This window comes from Bufo gargarizans, chromosome 10, assembly GCF_014858855.1.
Source record: "Bufo gargarizans isolate SCDJY-AF-19 chromosome 10, ASM1485885v1, whole genome shotgun sequence".
NCBI classification, from domain to species: Eukaryota; Metazoa; Chordata; class Amphibia; order Anura; family Bufonidae; genus Bufo; species Bufo gargarizans.
Window position 1 is genome coordinate 45,313,610 of NC_058089.1, and position 16,374 is coordinate 45,329,983.

The window sequence follows — 16,374 nt, forward strand, 5'->3', positions numbered from 1 at the left end:
TCGTATCTACATGGGGGCTGTGGGTGGATGGCTTCGCGCTAGACTTTCCTTCTGGAAGCCTCAGCAGACACCAGAATATAGAAAGTAGCAGGGACAGCAAGCTAAGGTGAACTTCTACCTTAAAGGGGTTGGGGGGGTGCTAACCCCTTCCCTTGGCCAACCTGCATGCCTGGTGCTGGCTTCTCCTCCAGGCCTGCAATGCTCCGCTGGGCTCCCTCGCTGTAAACATCTGGTTTGACATCGCTGCAGCCCATCACTGTCTGTGGTGGAGACTGGATCCCCTTGTTGCATCATGTGACCATCTGTCATGATCTAAGGTAATCTGGTTATCACTGCGACCAGTGATTGGCTGCAGACAATGTCAAACCGGATTTTTAAAGCGACAGAGCCCAGCAGAGTATCGCAGGTTAGGAGGAGAGGGGGCAGGGAGCCAGCGTCAAGAAGCAGGCAAGTAAGCTTCCCTTTAGAGGTCTGGCCAAGTGTGGGGGAGGGGGGTTTGCCAACCCCCCCATTCTTGCACAACCTCTTTAATTACTGGCCACGGCTTTCTTGCCGGGTCTCCCCCCTGATGTTGTTGAGTCCTGCATGTCAGACAGAGAAAATCTGGGAATGGAGTTGAGCTGTAAGGTCCCCAGTGAAAATTAAAAATCTTGGACAACCTCTACAATATCTTCAAAACCCTCCATATACTCACTTGTTCCTCCAGCAATGTTCTGTGCAGTACTGGTCCAATACTCCTGCTGCCGTTTACAAAGCAGTGCTAACATGCCTGGATATGGCACATGGCCGCTACAGCCAATCACTGTCCTCACCTGTCTATAGTGTACTGTGTTTTATTTTAAGATACTGTAGGCGTTGTCCGAGATTTTTAAGTGGCCCACTTTATCACTGATTGGCAGCTATTTATACGCACACACAGGGAATGCTATCAATCACTGTTCTGACCACCCAGCCTAATCTACACACTGCCACCACCGGACTTGGCTGACTATCTGCTCCCTCCAGATCACTGGATTGTATGAGTGGGCCGGTTTATTACTCTGCTTCTCCATCATTTTTACACCATAGTGGCTGTTTTGTTATATGATCATAGTTTATTTTGATTTTCCTCTCGTTTGACAATTTATCCTGGCTAAGGTTGACTTGGACAATGTTCTATATGTTTACACTGTGGTGGTTCTGATGGTTATTTGTATACTCAGAATGGACAATTTTACCATCCATGACCTGTCTATTCGAGGTACTATTGTGCAAAGCATCTAGTGCTTTTTGTGGATGTTTTTCCTTACTTGAGGATTATTGACCTGGTGGAGACTACCGGTACAGCGTTTTCTTCATGATGTTTGTTTTGTACCTTATTTTCTTCCCCCTATAGGTCCTCTGATGAACCAAACACATTATAACAGTGTAGGATGTTTTAGGGTGATCTAGGGGTAGGTTCCGGTGTAGGGTTCACCCATCATCAGGGCGATTCTCTGTAGTCAGGGGTAGCAAGGATAATATAGGGATAGTATCCCCCACCTGCCGTACCTCTGACATCTCTTTCAGCCAGACCTTCTCTGAACAGGCCGTGTTTCTTTATTTCTGTTTTCTTAGTTTGTGAGTCCCTTTTGGTTTTGGACCATATTAGTGTTCCCTTTATTACTGTATATTGTTAAATAGCTAAGTGGGTGTGTTTACAGACAGCATGGAATAAAAAACACAGAAAAGCAGATATTTCAATGTGTCAATTACTAGTTTGCTGAATCTTTTCGCACAAAACTATATATCAATCTGCTCAGCTCCTCCTACTTTATAACATGGCGTCTGCAGATTGCATTGTATTTTGGCAATCAGAATAAGGGTCGATTCACACATCAGTATTTTTCTATATCCCGAATTTTGGTCAGTTTTTTGCGGATCCATTGTTCCTGAAAATGTTTCCGTATGTCAACCGTTTTTTTGGGATCCATTGACTTTGTATTGTACCAGGAACCGATTTTTGCGGATAATAATAGGACAAGTTTTATATTTTATCGGACATGCGGAACGGAACAACGGAAACGGACAGCACACGTTGTGCTATCCGAATTTTTTTCAGGACCCATTGAAAATGAATGGGTACGCAACTGGTCCGCATCCATTCCGCGGAAAGCATAGTATTGAGGATGTGCAATTGTCGGACAGCGGGGGCGCTGTTTGACTGCTGGGTCCTGCTGCCTGCTGGGGTGGTGCTGAGGTGTCGGTGAATAGGGTCCCATTCAAAGAGGCAACCTTGTCGTATAACTACCGGTATATTTCTGTTGAGAAAGCTTTTTTTTATTTTTCCATCAATTTAGCCTATAGCAGGCACTCCATTTAACCTTGCCCACTACAATGCCCTAACAGCACAGGCCACATCAACTTCTATGTTCATGCTCTTGTAAACTCTCCAGAACTAAAAATTCCACTTTTTTTTGTAAGGTAGAATAGAATATGTAACAAGGATTTATACATTATATTTTCACTGTATTTATGACAAAACACAAGGAATACATAAACATGAAATATCATAGAACTGCTTCGGTTCAGTTTTTTTTTGCAGACTGTATGTGGAACCATTCACTTCAATGGGTCATCAAAAACAACGGAAGGTACTCCGTGTGCATTCCGTTTCCGTATTTCCGTTCCGCAAAAAAGTAGTGCATGTCCTATTATTGTCCGCAAATCACGGTCCGAGGCCCTATTCAAGTCAATGGGTCCGCAAAAAATACGGAACGCACACGGAACACACATGTGTTTGGTGATTAATAAGTTACTGTTTCCGTTTCCGATCTGCAAAAAACGGATCGCATAAGGAAACCATACGGAAATGTTTTGTGGAATAACTGAACGGAAGAGGACTTAAATCAGAGAGAAAAAAACTCGGAACTACGGATTCGGGAAAAAACGGACCGTAAAACAACAACGGTCGTGTGCATGAGCCATAAAGGAAAGTTTTCAGACCATTTTACTTTTTCACATTTTTTAATGTTGCGGCCTTGTGCTAATCTAAAAAAAAATCTATTTTTTTACCATCATTCAACACTCAATACCCGATAATGAGAAAGTGAAAACAGAATTTGAGATTTTTTTCAAATTTATTAAAAAGGAAACACTAGAATTTGCATTTACATAAATTATTCAGACCCTTTACTCAACACTTAGTTGAAGCACCTTTGGCAGCGATTACAGCCTCCAGTCTTCTTGGGTGTGATACCACAAGGTTTACACACCTGGATTTGGGGATTTTCTGCTATTATTAAAGTTTCCAACCGACCCGGATCCAATGGGACAGTCCTAGATTTCAGTGGCTGTCCCGTCTCCCCTGAACGACTGAGTATATTGAGTACAGTATGTCCCGCTTTCACCTCCTCCATAGTACGCAGAAACAGCCGCCCACTCTCCGCTTCACCATGCAGCTCAGCCGCCGGCACTCCACAGCAGCAGCACAATATGCCTTCACACATCGCGCTGCTGTCTGTATAGAAGGAGCAGGGAATCAGCCTCTGTGCTTCTTCTCCACAAACCAGCAGCATGATGTGTGACATTACATTGTGCCACTGCTGTGGAGCGCTGGCATCTGAGCTGTGAGCATTGGAGGAACTAGGCGAGTATTTACTGTGTTTTTTACTTCTTTTGAAGGGGGCACATATCTGAAGTAACCTCTGTGAGGGGGCACATATCTGGGCAAAACTATTCTGAGTGGGCACATCTGGGTATAGCTACTGTGAAGGGGGCACAGCTGGGCACATAACTACTGTGAAGAGGGCACAGTGTGGGCCTAACTACTGTGAGGGACAGGATCCGGCGGGACAGTCCCAGATTTCAGTGGCTGTTCCGTGGTCCCAGTACAGGGGAGTATGTCCCACTCTCAGACAGCTGTCCCTGCTTCAGCACAGACAGCTGCCTGTAAGGAAGCAGAGAGCTATTGGCTCCCTGCGCCAGTGGCGTGGGGGGTTCTGTAGCTGGCCAGGTAAGACCTGTCTTACGTTGCTAGTATATCTTATATGTGTATACAGCTAGACCTGCTAATAACCTTAATACAGTTCCTATGTTTATGTGTTAAAGACAAAAGCAGAGTTATTTACTGTGACATCATGTTTTGGATGTCATATAACTGTTATATTTTGTGTTTACAGAAGCAGAAAAAGATAATATGTCTTTAAGATTCATTTTGTAATGTAAGGTAAGCTCAGCGACACAGCAGAAACAACAGAAAGTATAGTGTTAATCTGTTGTTGCTGGGCAGAAGTCTAGACCAATCACAGCCAGCTTCTCACACAGCAAGAGTTTTCACCAATGACAGCCAGCCTCACACACATCCTGTCTGGGAATTCCCCTAGCAGGAGCTGCTAGAATCATTATTCACCAGAGACAGGAGCTGAACACAAACATATCCAGCCAGAGTTCAGTTTTATGGAAGCAAAGAGGCCATAAATAAGTATTTAATACAGTTATGATGTGTTCCTATTGTTAATAGTGTGATTAGAGCTGTATACTGAACTGGCTATATGTGTTTACTTGCAGTTACCTCAATTGCAACCATACAATTGCAAATACAAATTGCAAGCTACAAATCGCAAGCATTCAGATTCCATATTGCAATCCAAATTGAATACAACCATACCAGATCATACTGAACCAATCTGCAAATAGTCACTGCTAACTGCATACAGCAAGTGAACTATTAGTTAGACCTCAGATATACCCCTCAGAGAGATCATAAAGTGCTTAAATAACTTAAAGTGATAGTATAGATACTCAAGAGAGAACGGACCCCTAAATGTATCTGGTGGTCAATTGACCGTGACTGTAATTTCGGAATTATCCCGAGGGTCCCAACAAGGGCTCAAGAGTCTAGATTACTGTGAGGGGGCACATTTTTGGGCATATTTCTGTGAGGGGGCACAGCTGGGCATATTTCTGTAAGGGGACACAACTGAGCATATTACTGTGAAGGGGCACATATCTGGACATAATCTGTGAAGGGGGCACAATGCTCACATAAATACTGTGAGGTTGCATAAAAGGGAAATAATTACTATGTGGGGGGCATTTAAGGGACTGGGTGGAATTAGGTGTTTAGTTATTTTTTGGGCATAGTTAGGGGTGTGGCCTAGTGCAGAAAAAATTTGCCCAGGCTCAATTTGCACATAGTGTCCCTGTTCCTTGTTTTCAAAAGTTGGGAGGTATGCATTACTACTGTGAGGAGGGCACATCTGGGCATAACTACTGTGAGGAGCACAACGTGGGCATAACTTCTGTGAAGAGAGCAAAGTGTGGGCTTTACTACTGTGTGCTGCCAGAAAGTGGGAATGATTACTATGTGGGGGAATTAAGGGGACTGGGTGTGTATAATTATGTTTTGGGCAGAGTTAGAGGCATGGCCTAGTATGAAAAAAAAAAAAAAAAAAGCCATGATATTGTCCCTCTAAGTTTTTCAAAGGTTGGGAAGTATGCATTATTTTCTGCAGATCTTCTCAAACTATGTAAGGTTGGATGGGGACTGTAAGTGGACAGCTATTTTTAGGTCTCTCCAAAGATATCCTATTGGGCTGAAATCAAAGCTCTGGCTGGGCCACTCTAGGATATTCACAAAGTTGTCCCTAAGCTACTCCCGTGTTTTCGTAGCTCTGTGTTTAGAGTCACTATCTTGGTGGAAGGTGACGCTTTGGCCCAGTCTGAGGTCCAGAACACTCTGGTTCAGGTTTTCTTTAAGAATATCTCTGTACTGTGCTCCATTCAGCTTTCCCTCAACTCTGACCAGCCCAATTGTCCTAGCCACTGAAAAACACCCCCACAGCAGGATGTTGCCACTACTATGCATCACTGTAGGGATGATACTGGGCAGGTGATGAGCAGTGGCTGGTTTCCGCCAGACATGACACTTATAACTGAGGCCAAATAGTCCAGTCTTGGCTTTCTCAGACCAGAGAATCTTGTTTTGCACTGTTTGGATATCCTTTAGGTGTATATTTGCAAATGCCAGACTTTCTCATCACTTTCCCATAAAGCCCAAATTAGTGAAATCTTGTGACAGTTGACCTTCTGTAAGTTTCTCTCATCAGGACACATGATCTCTGGAGCTGAGTCAGAATGACGATTGGGTTCTTGGTCACCGCTCTTACCAAGGCTCTTCTCCCTTGGTTACTTAGTTTGATGGGGAGGCCAGCTATAGGTCCTGGTTGTTCCAAACTTCTTCCATTTAAGAATTATGGAGGCCACAGTGCTCTTGGAAATCTTCAGTGCAGCAGAAATTTTGTGTGCCCCTTTTCTCCACATCTGTGCCTCCACACAATCCTGTCTGTGCTCTACAGGCAGTTCTTTCCTCCTCATGGCTTGGTTTTTGCTCTGATATGCACTGGCAGCTGTAAGACCTTATATAGACAGCAGGGTGTTTTTTCCAAATCATGTCCAATCAACTGAACTTACCATAGGTGTACTCTAGTCAAGGTGTAGAAACATCCCAAAGATGATCAAGAGAAATGAGTGGCACCCAGAGCTAAATTTCAAGTCTCATAGCAAAGGGTCTGAATACTTAACGTTATTTTGAAGGGAATATGGTTTACTGAAGTGGAAGGGTCAGGGTCAAAAACTTTAGCGTGTGTGTGTGGAATAGTTTTGGTCAGCCACTTGCTGACCATTGTAACAACCAGCAACGGTGCATGTGGTCACCTCATTAAACGTACCTATCCAAATAAATGCGTCTGTCATCCCTCTGTTGTGTCCTGCCATACTTCTTGTTCTGCTACAGTATTAACAGTATTTTTCATCCCATAAGACACATTTTCTTCCCCCAAAAGTGGGGGGGAAATGTCCCTGCGTCTTATAGGATGAATACTAATGAGTGCTTCCATTATGGAAGTGATCATTAGTACCGGAGGACCGTGAAGTGGTGAAGGCTCTGTACTCTCTGCTTCCTGGTCCCCCACAGCAGAAAGGGCAGGAGGTAAATTGATTTTTTGTTTTATGTGCTCTGTGGCATGGGGGCTTATGAGAGGCATATGGGGGCTGATCAGAGGCATATGGGGGCTGATCAGAGGCATGGGGTTCTTAACTGAGGTCTGTTTGGCGGTCATTCACATAGAGGTCTGATCTAAGGTCTTACTAAGTTCAGAAATTTTCAGAAGCGATACAGGACATGGGCTCCAATTGGAAGGCAGAGGGAGCTGCATCCCTCTCATTTGCCTCACAGATGTCACACTCACCGTTGATTGCGGCACCTGAGGTGTTAAATAACGGAGTTTGGCAGGATTTCTGTTCCCTGTCATTGCGGCCGTGCCTGCTGTATGATACAGCCGGCATCTGCAGTGTATAGAGCGGGCTCACTGGAGCAGCCAGGGGTGGACTGGAAAAATGGTTCTGGAAAAAAGTTAAAAGTGGCCCCATGGGGGGCATGGCCAGAAACTGATACAGCCGGACGTGTGAGCTCCTGTCTTCCCAGGCTCAATACTGCTAAATTAGCGATCACCCCGACACACAATGAGGAAACCCTAGAACCAAGACCCTGGGAGCCCTCCACTTGCAGACTTTGGACTCCTACTTAGAGGAGTGCTGACCATGCAGCCTCCAAGATGGCATTGCCTCGTTCCTCACCAGGTACCTCTTTCCCTGTCTCCTTATCAGGCGATTAACGGCACGCAGACTCTCACTTCAGTCCTCCGGGCAGGGAGTGCAGCGCTAGTGTCTTTGCAGTCCCCTGCAGTCCTGTCACACACCGCCCCAACAGAGGTTCCAGGCTGCCTCTAATGCCTCATGGGCTGAATGTGGCATATCGGCCATAGAGGACCTGGATATTGGGCAGCCTCCACAACTACAGGTTGACGAACTAGCTCAGACTTCTCCAGAATGTAGCCTGAGGGCCCTCAACTAAATGTGACCCTGCAGCCACCTCCTTATGGAGACCCCCATCTACGGGCTCCAGCTTGTTCTCTCTATGAACAGATCACTGCAAAGTTTGGAGATTCCTCTTTTAATCTCCAGCATTGTTTCTCCTGTCTCTCAAGACAACCCCCCAGTGCCTCTTCTGCTAGAAAGCTGCCTCCTCTTCCTCGGAGACCTGACAAGTCTCTAGATGACCAGTCTGTGCCAGATTCTGCGCTCCCTGTATCAGCGGGGGTATTGGTGCTCTCAGATCTTGCAATCTCTCTCCTCATCAAGGCAATGGTGACTTCCTTGTCGGACTCTAAAAGGTCCTACTTCTCCCATTGAATCTCCTCCTAATTAGTGGTCTCCTATGCAACAATTGCCTACAAAGCAAGATTTTCAGGCCCTTATCTCAGAAGTAAAAGATGCTTTTACAGAGGAATTTGCTGCAGTAAGACAAGATGTACAAGCCAACATCTACACCAGCTGGAAGAGGATCATAATGCTTCACAAACAGTGATTCATACCCTTCAAACAACCTCCAATTAGGCAACCTACAAAGCCATGTTGAAGATCTAGATAATAGGGGCCATAGTCATAGCATACGGGTACGTGGACTTCCAGAAACTCAAGGAGAAGAAGATGTCCGTTCTACCCTTCTTACTATCTTCAATGCTATTTTGGGTAATCCCCCAGCTCACACCATTCTGATGGATCGTGCACATAGAGCACTGCAACAGAAATTGCTAGAAGGAATACAGCAAGATATTATATGCTACGTTAATGACTTTAGTCTAAAAGAAGATATCATGGCAAAAGCACGTTCTTTGCAACATTTGGATTACCAGGGGGCTAAAGTGTCTCTATTTCAAGATCTGTCCTGGATCACTCTTCAGAAAAGGAGAGCACTGAAACCTTTATGGGATCTTCTCTGCAAGCATACGATCCCTTATAGGTGGGCTCAAGGGGCGGACTGAGAACTTAAAGTGGTCCTGGAAAAAAATACAAAAAGTGGCCGTTGTAGTGGGGTCCAAATTGATGGAAGGCAGGGCAAGAATATTGTGGCACATTATACCACACCAACAGAGCCAAAAACCAAAGTCCATCACAAAATACTGTCAGCAGCACAAAATACATCCCCCAAAACTTCCACTGGCCGGCCGTGAGGAGGGCTCAGGCGGCCCCCTGGGCATCGGCCCACCGGGAAATTTCCCTGTTAGGCTACTTTCACACTGGCATTTTGGCTTAACGTTTGTGAGATCCGTTCAGGGCCCTCACAAGCGGTCCAAAACGGATCAGTTTTGCCCTAATGCATTCTGAATGGAAAAAGATCCGCACAGAATCCATCAGTTTGCCTCTGTTCCGTCTCCATTCTGCTTTGGTGTCCGTATGGTGAAACTGAGCTAAACACAATAGAAAACGGATCTGTCTTGGCTATGTTAAAGATGATACAAACGGATCCGCTCTGAATGGATACAGATGGTTGTATTATCTGAACGGATCCGCACCAAACGCGAGTGTAAAAGTAGCCTAAGGTCTATGGCCAATCTGCCCTGGGTGGGGTTTCCCCTTCATTCTCCCTGCATACAAAAAATGGGAATATAGCAGTCATAGAAAAACCTGAAGATCTTTCAGACGTTTGCGCCCGGCTAGCTATTACTCCACCAAAGTTGCCTGATTAGGAATCAACAATCAACCTTTCTCCGATTCTGGCAACCTGGACCACTGTTGGATCTCGCAAAAGACTTCTGCAATCATCTACCACTGAGCGGTGAACTGGTCCGTCACATGGATGGTTTCTTAACTAGGACACTGTACTAACCTTTGTTCCTTGTTATTCTTTTTTCTTCCCTAAGGTTTATATATGTTCTATAGGGGTGTTTACTTTATGTCTCTTTTATCTATGGAGTCCTGGGAAGGGAGAGACTCTTGTTTTTGGTCTCGGATTTTAATGTCCCTGTTTCAGAATGTTTTGACAGAATTACCACACCCTGACACCATCTTCCGGTCAGAGTAAACGCCTTTCCAGAGGTTTCCGTAAGCTTATCCGCACACTCTCTCTCTATGATCTTTGGAGAGCGGATAACCCCCCTCTCGATTATTTGTTTGCCATTGTTTTGGCCCTTAGGGCCTTAATTGATGCATCTATTGGTCTGATCACCTGGTCAGATCATGCTCCCATATTCTTGGAACTAGCTCTTTCTTCTGGCCCTTTGAGACACACTCATTGGCGCATGAATGATACTCTTGATTAACCCATCGACTTGTGATGAACTACTCTCATCTTTGTCTCAATATTTTGGGGAGAAGGCCCCTATTGCGCCTTCTCAGAGTATTCTGTGGGAAGCTCATAAGTCAGTGTTTCATGGGGTGTGCATTTCTCTCTCCTCACGATTAAGAAAAAATAAGGAGGCTCAGTATCGTGAGTGTCTACATTCTCTTCGAACAGCAGAACAGCCTCCCACCCCACAAAACGGGTATTAAGACAAATAATTGAATTGAGATCACGTCAAATCTTTGACCCTTTCAACAGAGAGGTTGATTCGCTACATCAGAAAATAATGTGTTTTTACATATAGGAATAAGCCACATTCCCTTCTAGCCCGACAGTTAAAGGAGCGTTCAGCCGCTTCAACTCTGCACGCCATTATAGACCACCAAGGCATCCAGTACTTCAATATCATCTCACTTCAATAGCTAAATTATTCCACATGTACTATTTAGCTCTGTATTTCCTTCCCTCTATCCTCCCTAGTGATGAGACAAAACGAAATGCACTCCTAGACAATTTTTTTCTTAGAATGCCATCTGCCTTCGTTATCCCCTGAAGCCCTAGCTCATTTAAACCAAGCTATCACGGTAGAAAAGATTAGGGAAACCATATCTGAGTTACCTAGCGGTAAGTCGATATAATTATTTTAAACTATTTGGGGAATTACTAATCCCTCATATGGCTATGCTGTTTAACGGATTCCTGCAAGGTGATAAAATCCCTGATTCCATGTTGGGTTCCTATATAACTGTTATCTCCAAACCCAGTAAAGATCCTGCAGATTGCTCGAGCGATCGCTCCATTAGCTTATTAAATTCAGACCTGAAGATATTTACAAAACTAACAGTGAAGCGGCTAAATTTGTGGCTCCATCACCTGGTCCATAAAGACCATGCTGGCTTTGTTCGTTTCAGACAGGCAGGTGAGACACTAGAAAGGCCATCGACTTGATAGACGCAGCGGACAGGGGAGGAGTGGAGGCCCTCTTGCTTAGCCTGGATGCAGAAAAGGCCTTTGGAGTTTATGTTTCGTACACTGCATCATTTTGGCTTTAAGGGCCCATTTGTAACCGCCTTGAGGGTCCTCTATTCTTCTTCAAAAGCAGTGGTTAGGCTGACACATGCCCACTCTCCCACTCTTTCGAATTATAATGGGACACATCAGGGGTGCCCTCTTTCCCCCTGTATGTGCTGAGCGCAGTTAACCGTTGGCTGCCCTAATACATAATAGCCCAGACATCCAGGGTATCCCGGTCAGAGATAAATCATTTTACATTTCTCTCTTTGCAGACGACGTGCTGCTTACATTAACAAACCCTTTTCTCTCCCTTCCCAACCTTTATGAGGTTTTAGACCAGCAGTTCTCAACCTAGGGGTCGCAACCCCTTTGGGGGTCGATCGCCCTTTCCGGGGGTCGCCTGAGGCTTCCGATTAGGGCTGCACGATTGTAGCGTTACATTACCCTACTTCGTGAGATTTCCCTACCGCCTGACTTCCCGTCGCACTGCTAATGACGTGAGGAGGCGTTCCTGAGTTTTGACGATCTGCGCATGCGCAAACCGACAGTTTATGGAAAATCTCAGCGGAGTTCAGCTTCACACCGGGACACTGTGCTGAGATTTTCCATAAACTGTCGGTTTGCGCATGCGCAGATCGTCAAAACTCAGGAACGCCTCCTCACGTCATTAGCAGTGCGACAGGAAGTCAGGAGGTAGGGAAATCTCACGAGGTAGGGTAGTATAACGCTACAAATGGGAGAGAGATTGTTTCACACAGGAGTAACATACTTTACACGCAAAGACAGTTATGTGCGCAGTTTAGGACACATGAGGGGACACATAGGGCCATGAGGGGGACCAGCATAAGATGCTATATGTCTTATGCTGGCCCCCCTCATGGCCCTATGTGTCATAGCACACATCCCCTATAACAGCGTACTCCACAGATCCACCCCATAACAGTGCCATCCACAGGTCCCCCATAAGTGTCCTCCACAGATCCCCCATAACACTGTCCTCCACAGATCCCCCATAACAGCGTCCTCCACAGATCCCCCATAACAGCGCCCTCCACAGATCCCCCATAACAGCGCCCTCCACAGATCCCCCATATAACAGCATCCTCCACAGATCCCCCATATAACAGCGTCCTCCACAGATCCCCCACAACATAGCGCCATCCACAGATCCCCCACAACACAGAGCCCTCCACAGATCCCTCACAACACAGCGCCATCCACAGATCCCCCACAACACAGCGCCATCCACAGATCCCCCACAACACAGCGCCATCCACAGATCCCCCACAACACAGCGCCAATTACAGAACTACCTAACACCTTGTAATAGACTGGCATACATCCTGCATATCAGATATTTACATTACAATTCATAACAGTAGCAAAATTAATTATGACGTAGCAAGGAAAAAAATGTAATGGTTGGGGGTCACCACAACATGAGGAACTGTATTAAGGGGTCACGGCTTTAGAAAGGTTGAGAACCACTGTTTTAGACCGTTACAGTAAGCTATCTGGATATTAACCTAATACTACTAAGGCTCCATCTTCCAACCGTTGGTATCAGAAATGAACACTCTAAGGCTAATTTCACATTAGCATTTTTTGGCGGATCCGTCATGGATCTGCAAAAACGCTTCTGTTACAATAATACAACGGCATGCATCTGTCATGAACGGATCCAGTTGTAATGTGTCTTCTATAGCCATGACGGATACGTCTTGAACACCACTGAAAGTCAATGGGGGATGGATCCATTTTCTATTGTGCCAGTTTGTGTCAGAGAAAACGGATCCATCCCCATCGACTTACATTGTGTGCCAGGACCGATCCGTTTGGCTCCGCTTCGTCAAGTGGACAGCAAAAAGCTGCAGGCAGCGGAATGGAGACTGATCGGAGGCAAACTGATGCATTCTGATCAGATCCTTTCCCATTCAGAATGCATTAAGGCAAAACTGATCAGTTTTGGACCGCTGGTGAGAGCCCTGAACGGATCTCAAACGGAAAGCCAAAACGCCAGTGTGAAAGTAGTCTAAGTGGAAACCGCTCCTAATCTCTCTTCTTGGTTGTATTGCAGCTATTAAAAAAAATGTATTCTCCCTAAATTCCTATACTCGTTTGAGACCCTTCCGGCGAGGATGCCTGCCACAGTCCTTTGTTCTATACTGTCCGCTTTTACTAACTTTTGAATTACAAACATCATAGCGCCTGTTTCAAATGCAGGTTTAGCCCTCTCTAGTATTACCTTATAGTATCTAGCAACCCATTTGAAGCATATTGCGTCTTGATCTACGCTTCATTCATACAATCGCTGGACCGAGATTGAGCGACTGTGGCTGCCACCAACCCATCCAGGAACTATCATCTAGGGCCAGCCTCTGACTTACTTAGCCCTATGTTGTTTACCAGGGAGATCTGGTATAGGAATAGGATTAGATATAACCTATCAACACTACGTTCTCCTCTTACTTTGTTTCTCTTTACTCCTCACCTCTTGGAAAGCTCTGAAGAAGGGATGGTTAGACCATGGGTGGCTGCAGGACTTTATTGCTTTATTGACCCTTTCTGTGCGTATTTTGACCTTTGAGGAACTCCAGACTAAATTCTCCCTACACTTTAGCATTTCAATATCGCAGAATAATCCATTATTGTAGGAGTATTGTTAGGATCATCAGATGTTCCAACCCTCTCTTCTTTTGAACGTGTCTGCATCCGCGGCCCTTCATCTAAGGGCCTTATTTCTGATATATATCAGATTCTGACTTCTTTAGACTTGCGATTGCTTTACACTGGAGAGGTCCTGTACCTTCTACAAGATCTGACTTCTACACTCAGATGCAAGATATAAGGTCCTTGGAATACTCAGTCACACTTCAATGTGGCATGACGACCAAATTTTTGAAATGCTGGCAAGCACGGGATCCTCGCAGGACTACAATTCCATTATAGACGTGGAAAGACTTTATTTGTTTTTTTACTTTATACTTTTATTATACTTCTGTACAAAATGTAAATAGGTCCATATGTTTTCGACCATCCTCCTTGTTGTATACTGTTTGTGGTTTGAAAAATTGAGGACTTGATAAAATATACATTTTGAAAAAAATAATAATGTGGCCCCATGTTGTAGATGCGTCCAAATTGACAGAAATCAGGACAACACAAGTAGGCGGGGTCAGCAATACCATAGTAAACATACCATCCCATCAGAACCATATACCATAGTGCAGCACAATATATTGCCCCAAAATCTGTCCCTCTGTGGTGGCCATTAATAGATGCCATTTGCTGCCCTCTTCCTGCTCCTTTGCTGTCTCTGATAAAGATATGGAGCAAGGGGCTTGAGATATGAGATTCGGGCCACAGCAGTTGACTTCAGGAGGGTATGTGTGGTCACTAGCCAAGTACACGAGTACCTAATCATTCATTATGTACCCAGCCAGTGGCAAAGAGTAGGGCTTGGGTGGCCCCCTGCGCATTGGCCCACCAGGAAATTTCCCTGTAAGGTCTATCGCCAATCCACCCCTGACCTCGACCAAGGGGTTAATAAAAACTCCCATTACCCTGCACTAGTACCTGTACGGTTCTTCTGTTCTTAAGCTGTACTTTCCTTTTAGCTCAGCTGTAGGACCTTCCTCCTGATGTGCTCTCCTGCTATGGCTGATCATACAGATCGGCATATCTGCCTAACTTTTTGGATGGTCAAAGAAGGACACTTATGTTTCATTTTGTGAAAGTCCACATTTTCTGTATCTTTATACACTTTATTAGTTTTCTTAGCGCACAATAACACAAAAATTATCTGAATATAGACATTTCTAATAATAAAATAATTTACAAGGTGGGGTCAAGTATACAGATGTATATTAGATGAACACTTTCTTGATCAATATTTTAAGTGCAACAATGCCAATCTACACTTCAAATCAAAAAGAGGGACATTGATGGAGAAAAGAAGGGACTTGGGTCCAAAATAAGGACTGTCCCTGCAAAAGAGGGACACTTGGGGTGCCTTCACATGCAGCACATTTGGGAGGTCTGGATCAGTGTCGGCAGGGAGAGAGAGGCGAGTGCTGTCTCACGGATTAGGCAAAGCACTGAATGTGCGCTCTTCCGGATCATTAAGACAGTAGTCAGGAGGGCTATGCTGGATCTCTTGACTGCTGTTTATAAGACTCAGGCATTTTTTAGCAATTTTTTCTCTTCTTATAAAGCGAAAAATACTGTTTTTACTTTCTTATAATGGGGTATAGAGGCCAGATTCATGGGGGGAAACCTGCAAAATGTGAAAAACGTGAAAGGGTCTGAAGACTTTCTAAATGCATTGTAAAATACAAAATTAGGTACCAGTGTAGCTTTCTGAAGGCAGAGTGCTGCATTTCTATGACGCCATACTTCACAGACGTATGTTAAAGAACACCACGTGGGAAATCACACTAGTGATGGAGTTTTATTTACGAAACACACTCCATCCACAGGAACATACATGACCCTCACACAGGTTTCCAGATCTGTCCGGTCTGGATACACATATACGGTATTAGTCACACAAGGGTCACAGCCTCCTCTTTGCACCTCTTTGTCAGATGTGCGGATTTATTTGCGGTTATTTTAGTGTGTTTGCTCACACTCTCCAAGCCTTAAAGTGACTTTAATAGTTTGTTTTCTCAATGTTAGTGGAATCAGCATTGTGTAAGCTGTGAGCTGGGCCATTCTATGCTGATCACTGGATCCTGGTCTGAATACTGGTACTTACAGCTCCATTAAGGTGGATCTAATTGGTTTCGGTTTTATTTTTATGCTCATAATAGAAGAAACTAGTTTGAACCATGCATACATAGAATCACTGGTATACAGTAAGTTACACTTCACACATGCAAAAAGACACTTGAAGGGGTTTTCTCAATTATCCACAGATAAGGATAAATGTCTGATCACCGGGGGCCCACTGCTGTGACCTCCACTAAATCACTAGAACAGAAGACCTGAGCCTCTCAATCCTCCTCCCCGTGGTCATACATTTGTGGTGCCCCTCTAGTAGCCTACAGGACTGAGGGAGATAGCCCAGAATGGCGCTCAGCTGTTTCCATACAGAGGCAGGGTTCATGGGGTTGTTCCACAAAATGTATTACTATGCAATTTATTTTCAATAAAAATACTGCTTTTTTATATACTTATTATTTTATCTCTGGAAGCGTCCCTCTGGTCCATCTTCTCTT